The 18,762-nt window shown below is 47.5% G+C and overlaps 1 protein-coding gene across 5 annotated transcripts in view; it reads left to right on the top strand.

Annotated features, from left to right (window-relative positions):
- The window catches only part of GOSR2 (golgi SNAP receptor complex member 2), a 68,555-nt gene that overhangs the window by 43,154 nt on the left and 6,639 nt on the right, over positions 1-18,762 (top strand). The window lies entirely within an intron of this gene.

The raw sequence follows: 18,762 nt of genomic DNA, 5'->3' as shown, positions 1-18,762 counted from the left end.
TCTTTTCGTAGTGATAAATATTCATCTACAACAGTGGTTCTGAATATTCTAGAGGACTTATTATGTCGGGGTTGGGGGCCCCAGAATGTGCATTACTAATACCCTCACAGGTGATGTTCGTGCTGCTTTGAGAACTACTGATCTGTAATACAATTTTTAGTGAAGGAATGGTGTTTCAAGGGTAGAGACTACTACCATTTATTTAAGGAAGATGTTTATTTTTGGATATTTTAGTTGGCCCCCCTTTTTTGCATCAGAACCAATATTACCATAAAGAGCCTGTATCAAAGTGTATGCAAAAACTATTTTTTTCTTGATTTTTTGAACAATGGACCCACAGAATCCAAAGATTACATCCTACCAAATTGCTCTGCAGAAATGAACCAGTTTACACTGCAGCCCTATGGGGAAGGCGGGGGGCATTGCCCCCGATCCTGGTTATTGTCATTATTTTCATAATCTTTGCCTGTGTTTATGGGATGTGGGATGGTTTCTCATCCTTGTATAATTTGCATTCTTTGAGCTGTGGAGAAGGAAGGAAAGCATCTAGGAGTCTTTTCCAGAGTCCAGGCAGAAGATGCTGTGGGAGGCTTGGATTCCGCTGGTGGTGGCGGAGGGAAAGACCTGAGGATGGAAAGGGCTTGGCAAGTGGGCGTGAGGGTACCCAGGATGTCCCCAGCATGGAGTATCTCAAAGCCACCGCTCCGCCATTAGAACTAATACACGTGTGTGTGTGTGTGTGTGTGTGTGTGTGTGTGTGTGTGTGTATCTCCTGGGAAGCTATTAAGTTTCTCATTTTAAACATGAAGAAGGGTGCCTGAGTAGCTCAGTCGGTTACGCATCAGACTCTCGGTTTGGGCTTGGGTCACGGTCTCGCGGTTTGCTGAGTCTGAGCCCCACGTCCGGCTCTGTGCTGGCAGTGCAGAACCTTCTTGGGATGCTCTCTCTTCTCCTTCTGTCTCTGCCTCTGCCCCCACTCACAGTCTCTGCCTCTCTCCAAATAAATAAACTTTAAAAACATTTAAAGATGAAGAAACTGACACACGTAAATACACACACAGAGACACCCAGGAGAGACCGACGGATAGACCTGGCTCACCTTCCTCCGTCCTGGAAAAGCCGCTTGGGACAAGGGCACTCACCATTTTCTGGGCAGGAGTCTCCCTGCCCTGACTACCCCCCAGAGCCAGGATAGAACAGGGAGACAGCAGGTTCCTGATGAGATATTTTGTTCCCTGCTTTTGACCAGTTGGATTTCTTTAGAGAAATGCTTGGTTATGTCCTTTGTCCATCGTTCTCCTGAGACCAACCCCCGATCTTGAATAATACACTCTGGACGTGGAGCCCATATTCTTGACTCCATCTGTCTGAGGTCAGGCTGCCTGTGGCACAGAAAGCAGGGGCAGGAGTAAAGGTGGGGTCTAGGGGTCTGCCTACTCCAGCAGGAGGCTGTGAGGAGACTGATGTCTGACCTTCCCTTTATTAATAAGCACCTACGATACGCTCAGTGCATTAAATATATTACCTCACTGTTACACCAGCCCTTGGTTCCACTGGACTGTCCTCTTGACATGAGAAAACAGAGGCTCAGAGTGGTTAATTGGCTTACTGAAGATCACACAGCTAGTTAAGCATCAGAGCCAGAATTTGTCCTGTTCCAAACAGGACAGAGCCCTGTCCTGTTCCAAAGCTATGTTTTAATTATTCCTATGCCCCTCTCTTCCATCATCCCTGTGCTGGTTTCTGTAGCTACCTGCGGGGAAGAGGAAGGTGCTGTCTTTTTGACCTGTGGTCAGGAAGGGAGAGACAGAACATGGGCTTGTGGAAGTAAGCAAAGACCACCCACGTGAGAGCAAGCAAAGGCTGTGTTTTCAGAGCTCGCTACCACAAGGGAGTCAGCCCCCATCGCTTGAGTTTGGAAGAGAATTGAAGGCCGGCCGAGGAATAGGAAATCTTTATAATGGGAGAGAGGGAAGGCTTCAGGTTCTGCTCAGAGGCTGTTGGCATGGAACCTGTGGATGTGCTCGCTAGAAAGGGGGGTGCCCTATGTGATTGGGTTCGGGGAGCATGTTTGGCTTTTCCCAGTTTGTCCTACGTTGGAAGCAGGGGCAAAATGAGGGAAGCTGTCAGCTGTTGGTCCAGTCTTGGCTGCGTCTGGGCTATTACTACACGGGTATGCTTTGGCTTCCCAGACTAATGGCAGCAGAGAGTGGTTTCCCTCCTTGGCTGTTGCTACAGGTAGTGATCAGAGTTCTGTTTTTCTATATGGCGTGGCCCCTGTTTGTCTGTGTATCTGGTCTCTCAGACTCCTCCCCAGAGTCCTGGAGGAGGGGCCTTCCTGGCCTGGTGCTGGCCAGAGGCTTCCTGCCTCAGGCTCCCTCCTGCCTTCTGCCCTTTCTGGAGCCCCTGGTCCCCGTAGGTCTCCTTGCTATTTGCTGTGCACCGTCTCAATTCTCATAATAGCTCCCAAAGGGAAATCATATTCGTCATCATTGCCGCATCATAGCTCATCCCCAAATTTAGCAAATATTGATGATTTCACAGTTTTCTGAGGGCCAGGAAGCCAGAAGCGGCGTAGCTGGCTGGTTCTAGCTCAGGGTCTCTTGTGAGGTTGTAGCCCAGGGGTTGGTGGGGGCCACAGTCACTTGAAAGCTCGCCTGGGGGTGAAGGGTTGGCTTCCAGGATGGCTGCCTGACACAGCTCTTGTCTTGAGGCCTCAGTTTCTGCCCAGGTAGACCTTTCCACAGAGCCCCTCTTGAAGAACGTGCTTGGCGGTGGACCACTTGTGGGAGGGGTGGAAGAGTGAGCTTGTAGAGGGCAGTGGGTTAGCTATCATTGTTATGTAAGCTTCATGGCAACCTAATAGAGAGAGAAACCATTAGCCCCATTTGACAGATGAGAAAATGGAGCCTCTGAAAGGAGAGAGATTTTGCCTGAGGACACAGAGCCTGTAGCTGATATGGCCAGGATTTAAGCCCTTCTCTACCTTAAAACCTAACCCTAGCTCTTGCCAGCCCTTGGTGTGCGTCCAGGGGGGTGGGGTGGGCTTCCTTGTTAGGGAAAGACGCCCCTCCCCCAGCCCCCAGAGCCTCCGGGAGGCCTCAGGAGCCTGAGAAGTTGTCTGTCAACTGGGCTGCCTTCTCTGCTCTAGAGACAAGGAAGCTGGTGCCTCTGGGCCCAGCTGCCACCCACACAGGACTATTTTTACCCTCCACCTCAGTGACAAGTCTGCATCTCCCTGCTCTGGAAAGGCCATCTGGGTAGTCTGGCTGTCCCAGGAAGAGCCTCCACCCTGAGGCCACCGTTTATGCCCCGCTGTTCCCGCAGCTGTTTCTAGATGAACCTTTAGCTCTCCGGCATGCCTTGGCCAACCGAGGTCAGTACGACGCCTCCGTCCCCTGGATTCCTGTCAGCACAGAGCCCTACGCAGGGTTCGAACCCACACACCGGGAGATCGTGACCTGAGCCCAAGTCGGACACTTAACCCACTGAGTCACCCAGGTGCCCTGGGGCCATTTTAACGATACGGATGATTTTATTTGCGTCTTCAGACTACACACAGAAACACTTGAAAACTGCAAATACATGACTGTTGTATAACGTACTTCAGGGAGTCTGAGAACCTTTGGACATAATTTATTTTCTGAAGTGGTCTCAAACAACCCCTAGGATCCTGCGTGTGCTATTCATTTGTTTGGCAAACTCTGCCCGAGCCGGTAAAGGTTGCCTCCTGCCAGGTTCCTGTCCAAATGATCTCATGTTTCACCCTGGCAGACGGGAAGTTAATAATGTTTTACTGCAACTCTCACAGAATTAAAATAAACACAATTGTCAGGTTCAGCCTTTGTCCCCCATGCAAAGTGGAAAGCAGAGGATCCCCCCCCCCTCCAAAGCAGCAGGAGGGAGAGACCCGGCAGGGGGTTCTGTGCAGTGGTAGAAAGGGGGCAGCGCCTGTTTAAGTAGCACGGCAGAAAACTGAGACACGGATCATGGGGGATCGTGGAGCTTCACACCCCCCTTCCCCCCACCTCCCCTCCCCCCACCTGTCCGATTTGTGTTTTGGAGAATACCTGGATTTGGAGGACCTAGGATCTATTTCTGCTTCTGCCCCTAATTGACTGTGTGACCTTGAGCAAGTTAGTCATTCTCCCTGGGCCTCGATTGGCTCATCTGTAAATCAAGGGCTCTGGATCAGATCATCTTCAGTAAAACTGCATTTAGAAAAACAGGTAGTGGGTCAGACGGGCCATGGTCTGCCTTCCTCGGCTCTACATTTCCTGAGGGGTTCAGAGAGCACGGCGCCCAAGATCTGTGCCTGGTCTGCACCTAGAGCGCTGCCTGGGCCCCCATTACCCCAGCTGTGAAATAAGGAGCATGATTAATACCTGCGTCCCGTGAACTGCCCCTTAGAGGTGACACTGACCAAAAGAGGTCTGTTTAATACAGGACTTCTCAGAGCCTTTAATACGTTGGTGTGCATTGTGAATTTCCCGGGGAGGGGATGCAGGATGCAATATTTAACTAACACAAACTAATATTTTTTGCACGATGTACCTTTCAGCACAGTTTGGAAAATGCCATCAGCATAAAGAAGGGCTCTCAGTCTTCCTGGGGCTGTACGCCTTTAATAAAAAGGACAGTAGTGGATGCCATATACTGACCCTACATGTGCCTGAACTTACATCCCACCCGCCCTTCCCCCCCCCCCCCAGCCTCAACTCTGCAGGCTGTGTGATAGTATTCGCATGTCACAGGTGAGGCTCAGAGAGGTGAAGGAACTCGTTCAAGGTCACACAGCTGGGACGTGGCAGACCTGTCTGGCTCCCAGGCTTCTCCCCTGCACCACGCTGCCTTCTTAGCTGTCCCTGTCCTTCCACCTCAAAACGCAGACGCTGGCCCACTTGATTCTAATGCGCAGCCAAGTTTGATAACCATTGTTATAAAAGCAGCGATTCTCAGCATTGACTATAGAATCGCCTGGAAAGATTTTCTAAATGCTGGGAGCAGGGTGGGGGGTAGTAACAGGAAGGGGACGCTCGGGGCCTTTTCTGGGGTTGTAGTAACGTTCTACATTTTTTTTAATGTTTATTATTGAGAGAGAGAGAGAGAGAGAGAGCACAAGCAGGGGAGGGGCAGAGAGAGAGGGAGACACAGAATCCGAAGCAGGCTCCAGGCTCCGAGCTGTCAGCACACACCAACGCGGGCTTGAACCCACGAACCGTGAGATCCTCACCTGAGCCGAAGTCGGCCGCTTAACCTACTGAGCCGCCCAGGCACCCCCTCCGCTTGATTTTATAATCTTCATAAGAGACAAGATGTTCAGCACTAGATTGTGACCATACTAGACTCTAACCCTAACCCCAACCCCAACCCTAACCCTGACCCTAACCTTAACCTTAACCTAAGCCTCATACTTTTTGATCTGTGTGTTGGATACTTGGGTGTGTCCACTTCTGTGAAAATTGTGGAGGTATATGCTTAGGATTTGTATACTTTTCTCTGTGTAGGTTATTCTATAGCAAAAAAAAAAAAATTTTTTTTTTAAGGAAATTAAAAAAAAGCCGTTGTCCTCAGCGTCTTCGCTGCCTCCTAAGAAAAGGCAGTCTGTGGCCCCAGACTCAACGTCTTGAAGATGCTTTTCACAGCATTGAGCAGTTGTTGGCCTTTGAGTGTGTGCCTGTCCTTGACAATGAACACACCTGCTTTCTTACCGCTGCTGCTTCTCCCTGGGCCGGTGCCAGGCTTAGCTACAAATTGCCCGCTGTTGTGCAGTGACAGGTACTCAACGGTCAGGCCCCATGGCTGGCTCCACAGCGTCTCCCTCCCACAGTTGGACTGAGAGGACCCCACGCTGCCCAAGTCCCAGGACTTAGGGCAGCAGAGACATAAGCAGCTACAGCAGGGACATAAGCACCTGTGCCTAAGCTGGGAGCCCTCTGCTCACATCTGCCTTGTATCCTAATGAGTCCCTGGACACATGCTCTCTGGTCTTCACATACAGACCCGTCGGTGGGCCCATGGATGTCGGAGATGAAGGCTCTATTTCTCATCATCATCTGCAGTGAGGTGTCGTCACGCGACTCAGTTCTGGCCAAGAGAATGTACGTGAAGTAGTCTGCACAGTTCTGGAAATTGCCCTAAGGAGGAGAGTGCTCTTTTCCCTCTGTTCTTTCCTGTTACTTGGGATATGGCCTGGAAGGGCTGCGTTCCAGCAGCCATATTGTGCCGTGGAACAAATCATGCTCGAGGATAAGAGCGCGACAAGACAGGGGAGGCTGGGTCCTCGCTGTCATCTTTGCCCCCTGGAGCACCCTGTTGGCTGTGGGCTGACTCCCTCAGGGCATTTAACATGAGGGAGAAATGAGCTTCTACCCTATTCGAGCCGATGACACTTGGGGTTTTTCCATTCCTGTCAACTCAACTTAATCCTAAGTAATACTCAGGGCTTCTGACTTGATCTTTGGCCTGAGTTCCTGCCCAGCGTGAGGAGCAGGGTCCTGGCTTGCTCCCCCCGTGGACTGGAGTGCTGCCTCCACCCCATCTCGGCGGCTGGACCCTGCCAACTGCACCCCATCCGTGCTGCCTGCAGGATTTTGTGTTGCTGGGCTTGCCTCTTGCCTGGGTGGACTACAGCGCATCATTCCAGTTGCTTTTCTGGGGTAAGCCCTGCTTCCCTCTCATTCTTTGACCCTTGGATCCTTCCTGTGCCTAACAGGCTGGCCGCTTTCTGGAAAACTACAGCAGGGCCAGTGCCTATAATACCTTCCCCTGTGGACAGTCCAGGAGCAGCCAGTTTCTGAGACATAAAAACAATGGTAAGGTCATTCATTTATTCATTCAGCAGATGAGTGTCTATCATAGGCCCTGGGATCACAACGGTAAGTGAGATGAGATCAAGAGGCAGGCCTAGCATGGTGGGTACCAGCACAGGCTGTAGAGTGAGAATATCAGACACAGCCATCCAAGGCACTGGAACTGATCACAAGCATTTTCAGTGGTTTCCTTTAAGAATACGTCCATGGCCTTGGCCGTGTGTGCAAGCCCGTAGAGTCACTACACCTGTCTGGTCCTCAGCTTATCTGAACACGACATGGCTGAACTGGATGATGTTTAAGACTCTGTGCAGGTCTGTCCTCCTATGGTAGTCTTGCAAAAACAAAACAAAACAAAGCACCCAAATCTTGATCTGATCAAACCCCTAGATTCAACTACAGGAAATAGAGAAAACAGAGCAATGCGTGAAGCCACGTCATGGGTTTGCAATCACAAAAACCCAGACTGAGGACAATCTGCAGGATGCACGACACGCCTTCTCCGGTGATAAATCGCAAGCAAAAAGAGAAAGCTGGAGGAGGAACCTGGGGATTCAAAGAGATTCAAGAGACATCAACCAGTCACATCTGAGCGCATCTGATCCCAATCTTGATTGGATCAAACTGTTCGAAGTGTTTTTTGACCGGACACCATTGGAGATTTGAACACTGGCTGAATACGTGACGATGTTAAAGAACTGTTGTTTCAAGAAAGATACTAGTGATTGACGAAGCGCAGAGACGCAGCCAGCAGCAGGGGCCTATTATGAAATAGGGCCGGGGAGGAGGGGAGAAGAGACTGCCGGGAGTCTTACCCCCAGCTCGGCCATTAGCTCACTCGAGTCCCTTCCTCTCCCCAGGCCTCGGTTTCCCCATCTAGGGAATGAAGCAGGTGGACCCAGTGTTTAACCTTGGCCTCCTTTTGCTTTGTCTTCACATGGGCAGCCCTGGAGCCTTTACTCGGTGCCGGTGCCGTATCAACCCCACCCTGTGGCCACAGCAGCATAAAAGCAGCAGGAAGGCCGGAAGGCCAGAACCGCTGGCTCCTGCAGGACCTAGAAGAGGCCACCGCCCTGGGGCAACTCGCTTGAAGGATCAAGCTTCAGGATCCCAGGCGGGCTGGTCCAGTCCTGAGGGGAAGGATGAACTTCACTTACTCACGAACCATGGGCAAGAGTTATCTGCTCACTGGGATGCTTTGGCCTTGTTCTGATAACTGGGCGTTCTGGTGAGTTCTCTTGGCCTGCCTCCTGATCTGGTCAAGTTGCTCAGGACTCCAGCTGAGGTGGGGTACCGTTGCCTCTAACACACTCCTATGGACACACATGAACAATGCCACCGCATTGCTACAGGTCACGTGCCCCTCGATTCCTCATGCTGGCCTCTGTTAAAGGCCATACTTTCATCACTATGAACATATCAGTCTTAACACGGAACCTCACGCAGTGCAAATGCTTAGCAAATAAATAGGGAAGATTTCCTTCCTGGACCATCAGAGACACTTAAAATTCTCTGGAAGCATCAGGAACTTTATCTCCAGGAGGATAAGCTGAAATACTCATCGCCTGCTACCAACACCAACCAGTTTCACACATGAATTAAATAATACCCCAGCCCCAAAGAGAAAGAAAGACAATTCTGTTATAATGAGCAGTAAGAGCAGGCATCTGGGTGGCTCAGTTGGTTGAGCCTCCAACTTCGGCTCGGGTCACCATCTTGTGGTTCATAGGTTCAAGCCCCGCATCGAGCTCTGTGTTGACAGCTCAGAGCCTAGAGTCTGCTTCAGATTCTGTGTCTCCCTCTCTCTGCTCCTCCCCTACTCTCTCTCTCTCTCTCTCTCTCTCTCAAAAATAAATAAACATTAAATTTATTTGTTTAATGTTAATAAATAATGTTTATTTATTTTTGAGAGAGAAAGAGAGAGTGCAGGGGAGGGGCAGAAAGAGAGACAGGGAGAGAGGGAGAATCCTAAGCAGCATCCGTGTCAGAGCCTGACACAGGACTCAATCCCATGAACTGTGAGATCATGACCTGATCTGAAACCAAGAGTCAGATGCTTAAGTGAGTGAGCCACCCGGGTGCCCCTGACCATTTCTTTCTTTCTTTCTTTTTTTGAATGTATTTATTGTTTAATTTACATCCAAGTTAGTTAGCATGGTGCAACAATGATTTCAGGAGTAGATTCCTTAATTCCTTTAATCCATTTAGCCCATCTCCCCCTCCCACAACCCCTCCTGTAACCCTCAGTTTGTTCTCCATATTTATGAGTCTCTTCTGTTTTGTCCCCCTCCCTGTTTTTAGATTATTTTTGTTTCCCTTCCCTTATGTTCATCTGTTTTGTCTCTTAAAGTCCTCATATGAGTGAAGTCGTATGATTTTTGTCTTTCTCTGACTAATTTCACTTAGCATAATACCCTCCAGTTCCATCCACATAGTTGCAAATGGCAAGATTTCATTCTTTTTGACTGCCGAGTAATACTCCATTGTATACCCCGTCTTCGTTATCCATGCATCCATCGATGGACATTTGGGCTCTTTCCATACTTTGGCTATCGTTGATAGTGCTGCTGTAAAGATTGGGGTGCATGTGTCCCTGTGAAACAACACACCTGTATCCCTTGGATAAATACCTAGTAATGCAATGGCTGGGTCTAGGGTAGTTCTATTTTTAATTTTTTGAGGACCCTCCATACTGTTTCCCAGAGTGGCTGCCCCAGCTTGCACTCCCACCAACAATGCGAAAGAGATCCTCTTTCTCCGCATCCTCGCCAACATCTATTGTTGCCTGAGTTGTAACATTAAAAAAAAAAATTTAAAAACTGGTAAAAAATGAGCAGTAACAGCTACACCTGCATGTTAGTATCAAACCCGGTTTCAACTCCTTGCTCTGCCTCCCACTAGCTCTGTGACTTCGGGCGAGTCACTTAACCTCTCTGCAGCAGATTTCACAAGAGTGCTGTGAAGGTGAAATTGTTCACTGCTTACGGTGTTTGGCATCATGCCCCACACGCTGGGAAGGCTCAGCCTGTGTTAGCAACAGTTCTTACTGGGAATCCTCCGTGGTGGCCTCCCATGGGTGCTCCCCATCACCTCCCCACCCCCAATTCCACCTTGTCTCCTTTCCCTCGCCCTTATAAAAAATCTTTTCGGTGCTTCATTCTTTAGCTTAGTTGGCTGATGGAATCTTGTCGTGTTTTATAGTTGGTGGGGTTTCAGGCAAGGCGGAAAGCCGATAGAGAGGCTACTCCAGGCCTAGGTCTTCCAGAGGCACCTTGAGAATCGCAACTTGCTGGGGCCATCTCCAACTACTCCGTATCAGCCCTGCAGATAACTCACGTGGAGCTATGGCTACCCGCCCACCTCCCCAGGAGGGGAGCACACTGGAGGGACTTCTTAGTTGTGGGTGCCTAGCGACTCACGCTTCCTGTATGTGGGCCGCTGCTTCCCCCTAGTGGCCACTGGATAGATTGCACAGCGAGTTGGCCTGAGGACAAGGATGTGGGAGAAGTACCTCCCCCCGCCTCCCCTGGGGAGGGGGGGGGTTCTCAACCATGACAGACCTGTAACTCCCTTCTCATAAAATGTATTGTGTGTAACTGTAGTATACCTTATTCAGGTATTGGCCTACACTGAACGACGTATTTCTAAAACTACGATTTGATAATCTTTGACGTACGTATATACCCATGAAACCGCCATCACAATCAAGATAGTTAATATCTCTTCGCTCCCCAAAGTTTTCTTGTGCCCTTCAGTAACCCCTCCCTTCGCCCCTTTCTGCTCCCCCATCCCCAAGCAACTACTGGTCTACTTTCTGTCATTATAGATTGGTTGACATTTTCTAGAGTTTCTTATCAATGGAACCGTGCAGTATCTGCTTTTCTTTCTCCTCCTCTTCTTCCTCGTCCTCCTCCTTCTCTCCTCTCCCTCCCTCTCCTTCTCTTTCTTCTTCTTTTTTCGGTCTGACTTCTTTCCCTCAGCATAATCACTTTGAAATGTATCCATTGCATGGACCAGTAGTATATTCCTTTTTATTACTAGGTAGTCTTTCCATTGTATGAATGCTGCCATTTGTCCGTTCAGAATGTTGGTACTTTTAAAAATCAGTCTACTGCCCTAAATATAATAGGAACTGAAAGAAAGAAATAAAACAATAGGTAAATCCCATGTAAATGCTCAGACATGATCGCCCCGGAACATACAATGATGTAGTCAGATATTTCACCTATACATACAGTTACATGGACCCGCTTCTTTGCCGGAGGCTTTGGTTTGGCTCCAAAGGCCAGCGGTTGACCTCTCCACACAGGAGGTGACGATGCTGTGTGGCCTGACGCGTGGGGCCCGAGACTGAGCAGGAGAGGTGGACACAGGCAGATGTCAGCTCCGTGGAAAGATTTCTCACAGGGCTGACCATCAGGGAGGCATGGCCAGTCTCATACGCTAAGGTCCATATTTGATTTCTCAAAGGTGTGTTTGTATTTTACTTACCTTGCATTTCCGAGCGCAATACGGGGGCTTTCTGTTGGCACTTTTCTGAACCGAGACTTAAGACTTATTTCCTGCCCTCTGCTCTAAAGGCCAGTAGCAGGCATTGGCACATCTCTATCCTGCTGGGAGGCTGTCTCAGGACGGAATATACTTTTATGGAAGAAAGTGTTTAGTGGTGCTTTTGAGGCAACAAGACTTTAGAAACTTCTACTACAGAGGCGCCTGGGTGGCTCAGTCAATTAAGCATCGGGCTCACATCATGATCTCATGGTTTCGTGAGTTCAAGCCCCGAGTTGGGCTCTGTGCTGGCAGCATGGAGCCTGCTTGGGATTCTCTCTCTCTCTCTCTCTCTCTCTCTCTCTCTCTCTCCTCCTCCTCCTCTGCTCACTCTGTCTCTCTCAAAATAAATAAACTTAAAAAAAAAGAAACTTCTAAAAATAAAGCCTTCAGTTATACTTACCTTCTTGGATAATCTATCCACCATGTTATTATTAAAGGAGTCTGTTGTTTGGTGGTAACCCTTGACTTCAGACTGGCTTGTTCTTGCAAGGAACCCATTCCAGAAACTGAAGAATTTCCTTTAACCAGCTCTAATGCTACAGAGAAGTATCAAAGTCCATAGCAAGTATGGTGGGACATATAATATGCGAGGCCTCTAGTCTTTGTTTCTTTTTCTTTTTCTTTTCTCCTTCTCCTTCTCCTCCTCCTCCTCCTCCTCCTCCTCCTCCTCCTCCTTCTTCTTTTGAAAGAGAGAGAGCGAGAGTGCATGTATGCACCCATGCATGTGCGTAGGGGAGGAGCAGAGAGAGAGAGAAGGAGAGAGAATCTTAAGCAATCTCCACATCCAGCGTGGAGCCCAATGCGGGGCTCGATTTTGCGGTTCGCGCGATCATGACCTGAGCCGAAATCAAGGGTCGGACGCTTAACTGACTGAGCCACCCAGACCCCCTCTAGTCTTTGTTTCTTGATTCTGTTTTTAATACGTCACCCACATGTTCCCCCCCCCACCGCCCCTGAAGTCCCTTAAATATCTTAATGCTTCCATTCTTATTCTTTGCTTCTTGTTGTTTGCCTTGGAAATGTTTTCCTTCTATTTTTTTCTAACTTCTCGTTGCATGATCAGTCCGTTTGTTTTGCTTTGTTTGAAGGAAAGCAGTTAAGACTACACGTTTGCTTCTAAATACATTTTGATTAAGTTTCAGAAACGGCCTATGTTCCTTCATTCTCATCGTTTTAGAAACCTGTTATTCCAGATTTTAATTTGCCTTTGACCTAATAATTATGCAGGGGGGAAAAGTATGTGCGTGTTTCTTTGAAAGTCATAAGAAATTGGGTGGTTATTTTTACACTGTAGCCTGAGTGTGGAGCCTATAGAATTCCTCCTTTGTGGAGAGCTTGACGTATTATTTGTAGCCTAGTTTAGAGTCAAATTGTGTAAATATTCGTGAAGTAGTTGAGAAGGTGTGTATTCTGTGGGATAAAGTACAAGCCCGATAATAAAGCCAAAAATTCAGTCTTCTAAATATATGGTTTGAATACATTCCAAAGACAGTGGTGGACCATCTCTGGTGTCTCCGTCCCTGTTTAAGTCTATAAGCTCTGTGGTCTGTACTCATTCTCTTTGGTCTCATTGTTTTCCACATGCCTTTCCGCTCTGCACTTGGAGAGCTTTTCAAGTGTGTGGCTCCAGCCTCGAGGAACTTTTCTGTGCTGTGGACTCTGCTCTTTGCGCCTTCAATGCAGATCTCATTCCCGGCACTGGATTTGGGTTCCTTGCATTCTGCATTTCGGCAAGCTGTATCCATCTTTCTCGTATTTTATGGAGAACTCAAAGCAGACATTTCCTTACAGTGTCCTGTTTTCTAGAGCAATTTATTTCCAGAAGCATCCTCTTCCAGCATTGCCCTGAGAAGTGGCAAGAGAAGTCCCCAAGTGGGCCCTGTGCTTCAGAGTTCCTCACAACGGGGCGCCCGGGAGGCTCAGTTGGTGAAGCCTCCGACTTGGGCTCAGGTCGTGATCTCGCGGGTCGTCGGTTCAAGCCCCGCATCGGGCTCTGTGCTGACATCTCGGAGCCTGGAGCCTGCTTCGGATTCTGTGTCTCCCTCTCTCTCTCTGCCTCCCCCCCCCCCCCCCCGCTCGTGCTCTGTCTCTCTCTCAAAAATGAATAAACCTTAAAAAAAATTAGAAAATAGAGTACCCCCTGACAAAATAATCAAATTTATTAAGGACCGCACAATGCCTCTGGCGCTCAGCACTCGCAAGCAGGACCTAACCCTAAACATCCGTGCTCTTCAACAATGTTCAGGCCCCAGGGAGATGCTTCACATCTGACCCTATATTGATGGGGAGAAAAATGCATCAGCTTCGAAAAGTTTGACGAAAGCTTGATGGGCCCCTGCTAGGTACTATCTCGGAGGGCAGAGAGATTTTCAGCAGAGAAGGACTTAGGTAAGAAAAAAGGCAAATTAACTTGCCAGATCTTTCCTCTCCGCCGGAATGCAACAGATTAAACACAATGAAAGGGCATTTACTAGTCGTGCTGACTATAGTTTCTTGTTTGCATCTTCTTATTCATGGTTCTGGGGGTCCTACACATGAATTAGGACGGCATTTGCATCCGTTGTAAATGGAAACTGAGGACATTTTTGCGACATAACATAAGCCATGTTACACATTATTGAAATTTGCATGTATATCTAGGCTTTAGACATAACGATACTGATTCTTTACACAGGCAGCGAGATGGACACTGAATGCTAGAATTATGAATTTTAACATTTTTATTTAAAAACTCGGGGCACCTGGGTAGCTCAGTCGGTTAAGCGTCTGACTTCGGCTCAGGTCATGATCTTGCAGTTTGTGGGTTCAGGCCCCGCATCGGGCTCTGTGCTGACAGCTGAGAGCCTGGTGCCTGTTTCAGATTCTGTGTCTCCCTCTCTCTCTGGCCCTTCCCCTCTCGAGCTCTGTCTCTCTCAGTCTCTCTCAAATATAAATAAACATTAAAAAATTTTTAAAAATAAATAAAAAAAATAAAAACTTACTTATTTTTTTGGGGGGGGTGCCTGACTGGCTCAATTGGTAAACATTAAACATTTGAAAAATAAACATTTTTTAAAAATTAGAAGAAAAAGAACATGTGACTCTTGATCCCAGGGTCACGAGTTCGAGCCCCATGTTGTGGTTAAATTTACTAAAAATAAATATATAAATAAATAAGTAATAAAAAGTTATTTATAAATCAAATTTTAAATTAAATGTATAATTTAAATACAATTTAAGTTAAACTTTAAAATTAAGTTATTTAATAAAATTTAATTAAGGTTTTAGAGAGTATAATGATACACAGTATTTGGACTTATGTATATTTGATATAAAAATTTGATATTCAGTAATTCTAATCTTTATTTTGCCTTCTGCATTATTAGATACTTTTCAATGTTTAAAAAAAACCCTAACTTTTTGGAAAAACACTGGAAAATTTTTTCATAAAAAATCGTCGCAAAAAAATTAATAAAAAATGAATATATTTACATTTTTGTTCTTTGAATATAATTGTTTTTAATCCTTAAGTAAATTTTAAAATCTTTTTTTTTTAAGAGGAAGTGTGTGAGCGGAGGGGGGCAGAGAGAGAGAGAGAGAGAGAGAGAGAGAGAGAGAGAATCTTAAGCAGCCTCCAGGCTCAGTGCTGAGCCCCAAGCAGGACTCCATCCCAGGACCCTGGGATCATGACCTGAGCCGAAATCAAGAATTGGGTGCTCAACCGACTGAACCACCCAGGCACCCCTAAGATCTTGATTATCCTAACATAATTAGGGGCGCCTGGGTGGCTCAGTTGTTGAAGCATCCGACTCTTGGTTTCCCCTCGTGTCATGACCTCACAGTTCTTGAGTTCAAGCCCCGCATCAGGCTCTGTGCTGACAGTGAAGAACCTGCTTGGGATTCTCTCTCTCTCCTTCTCTCTCTGCCCCTCTCCCACTCGCTCTCTCTGTCTCTGTCTCTCTCTCTCAAAATAAATAAATAAACTTAAAAAAAATAACATGATTAGCGATTTTGCTGAAAGGAAGAGAAGAAAAATCCCATGGGATATTCATCATCATTTATGAATGAGGTATACGTTTCTTACTCATCCCAGCATCGTCAGCCCAAGCTGCAATGTCCTTGGGAAGAAAAGTCTGGAGGCAGAAGGTACAGGGCAGCACTGCCCACTTAAAGGCTCTTCCTGCTGCCTTCTTTCCGCCAGCCCCTACCATCCTGTTGCAGAGGGTAGTGTAGCCACCGGTAATAAAACTTTCCTTTGCCTCCTTTCTGCTACAGCAGGTGGAAGTATGTTTCGGACTTCTTTGGTGACTAGTGACACTAGGATGTGTGAGCTTCACGGGGAGGTGACAGATTGTCGGGTCACCGCTTCACAGGTGGTTAACCCCACGCTCCCTCCTATGCAGGCCTCTCTTGGTTGCAGTTGACAGAAACTCACCTCGAACTTATTGGCGCAGGAAGGGACATTTATTGAATTGCAGGATTGCAGTAAGGGCAAGACTGTGTTTGGGTCCCGGAAAGGGTGGACTCTAGGATTGGAATCCTGTCTGGACTCTGCTCCCTCTTCAAGGAAGCTTATGCTCTCAGATGGGCTGTGTCCACATGATTCCAAACTGTCGGCCTCTGGCCTCACTCCTGAAGGCTTCCCCTGTAAAGCTGAGCTGTTCCACTTAATTTCTATTCAAAATATAGTGGTGGGGGCCATAGGCACACCCTGTCACCCGGAGCACAGTGTCCTGTGACTGGCACTCTCCACTACAACCCCATGGGGGAAGGAGTTCCCCCAAAGGTGGTACCACCCACCAAAGGGAAGGGAGGTGAGGAGGCAGAACAACCAGGACCCTCTGTGCTGCCCCACCCAGGGGCCTTCATGACAGCGATCACCAGTCAGTGCTTCCAGACCCATCTGTACTTTCTGCGGGAAGCTTGCATGGGCCTCCGTTTGCATGGTTTGGACCCAAGTATGTCCAGGAGAATGATGACGTCACAGAACTGCGGTTCCAGAAGGCAGGGTGGCCCAGCGCTCCCACCTTCTTTAGAACATGGGGAGCTGCGACCTAGGCGGGGCTAGAGTATAGTTCATGAGGAAGAGACTCTTCGTTCTGCTGATTCTTGAGGAAAGCCCTGGCTGCCTGGGACCTGGGGTCAGAGAGGGGTAGGAGAGAGGTAAGCTTCGGAAGGGGAGGTGAGAATGCATCTACCAGAGGCACCGTATTCCCCATGGAGACCCCAAGGGGGTACTTCATGGGCAGAGAGAGAGCTCACCTGCTTCCCAAGGCTCAGTGACCCCTGGCAAGTCTCGGAAGGAACCTCCTGAGTCAGGGTGGAGCAGGGTTGCATGGGACACACTCATACTAAAAAATTATTTGTTGTTTGTCTGAAATTCTAATGTAGTTGGGCATCCTGTAAAATTTTCTTTACTAAATCTGGCAACACCAGGGGGAGGGAGAGAAGCAAAAGAACGTTCACAAGCTCAGGCTGGTACGGAGTGAGGTTAGAAGACATCTGTGAGGAAACAAGGCCATTAGGGCAGCCATCTTGCCTAAGCAGAAGCTTCCTGACTCTGCAGCCTGTGGGTGGAGGAACCTAGGCCTTTGCTCTGAGGAACATACACCTACTTTCAGGGCAACGATACACACGCACACAGTGACAGAAATAGCCCCATTCTGTGTTTTCATGGTGTTGATAGTTTTTTTTTCCAATGTTTATTTATTTTTGAGAGAGAGAGAGAGAGACAGAGCGTGAGCGGCAGAGGGGGAGAGAGAGAGAGGGAGACACAGAACCCAAAGCAGGCTCCAGGCTCCGAGCTGTCAGCACAGAGCCCGATGTTGGGCCTGAACCCATGAACCACGAGGTCATGACCTGAGCCGAAGTTCGATGCTTAACCGACTGAGCCAGCCCAGGTGCCCCATCCAGTTCTTCACCAAGCTTCCCACCACCTTAGATTTAATATCCATTGATGATTCTTGCCCAAACTAATCTATGATGGCTGCAGAGTGATGATTTTCCAACCTCATGACCACCTCCACGTTTATCACTCATCATCTTATTGTCAGGAAGAGCTCCAACCCCATCGCCGTTATGTATCTGTTTGTCTATTTATTACTATTAAGGACTCAGGGATTCCTATCTCTTTCACTAGATTATAATGTGTCACTATCATAATTTTTTTCAAAGACGCTCTAGGCCCAAGGTGGGGTGCTAACTCATGACCCTGAAATCAAGAGTCGCTTGCTCCACCAACTGAGCCGGCCAAGCTCCCCTGTCACTATCTTTATTTGTGTTGATGGCCAAAATGTCCCAGACTACCTTAGAAACCATTCTGTAGCTATGACACCAAAAGCGTAAGCAACAAAAGAAAAGGTAGAGAAAACGGTCTTCATCATCATTGAATTCTTTTGTTTCTAAGAATACCATCAAGAAAGTGAAAGGCAACCCACAGAATGCGAGAAAATATTTGCAAGCCATGTATCTGATAAAGACTTTTTTATTTTTTATTTTTTTAAATTTATTGTCTTTAATTTTATTTTTTATTTGTTAAGAGTTACATCCAAATTAGTTAGCATCTAGTGCAACAATGATTTCAGGAGTAGATTCCTTAGTGCCCCTTAGCCATTTAGCCCATCCCCCCTCCCACACCCCCTCCAGTAACCCTGTTTGCTCTCTATATTTATGAGTCTCTTCTGTTTTGTCCCCCTCCCTGTTTTTAGATTATTTTTGTTTCCCTTCCCTTATGTTCATCTGTTTTGTCTCTTAAAGTCCTCATATGAGTGAAGTCATATGATGTTTGTCTTTCTCTGACTAATTTCACTTAGCATAATACCCTCCAGTTCCACCCATGTAGTTGCAAATGGCAAGATTTCATTCTTTTTGATTGCCGAGTAATACTTCATTGTATATATATACCACACCTTCTTTATCCATTCATCCATCGATGGGCATTTGGGCTCTTTCCATACTTTGGCTATTGTTGATAGTGCTGCTATAAACATGGGGGTGCATGTGTCCCTTCAAAACAGCACACCTGTACCCCTTGGATAAATGCCTAGTAGTGCAATTGCTGGGTCGTAAGGTAGTTCTATTTTTAGTTTTTTGAGGAAACTCCATCCTGTTTTCCAGAGTGACTGCACCAGCTTGCATTCCCATCTGATAAAGAATTTTTACAACTCAATAAAGAAGGACAAATAACCCAACTAGAAAATGGGCGAAAGATCTGAATACTGAATTTCCCCAAAGATATGCAAATGGCCAAAGAGCACATGGAAAGATGCTCAGCATCATTAGCCACCAGGAAAATGCAGATCCAAACTACCATGTGTACGACTTGGCACCCATTAGGAGAGCTTTGATCAGAAAGACAGTTAATGACAAGTGTTAGCGGGGGAGGGGGGCCGGTGGGCTCCGTTGGTATAGAGCATGGTGA

Source organism: Acinonyx jubatus, chromosome E1 (assembly GCF_027475565.1).
Source record: "Acinonyx jubatus isolate Ajub_Pintada_27869175 chromosome E1, VMU_Ajub_asm_v1.0, whole genome shotgun sequence".
In the NCBI taxonomy this organism is placed as follows: domain Eukaryota; kingdom Metazoa; phylum Chordata; class Mammalia; order Carnivora; family Felidae; genus Acinonyx; species Acinonyx jubatus.
Note: the sequence above shows the minus strand (reverse complement) of the source record. Positions and strands in the feature narration are given on the sequence as shown.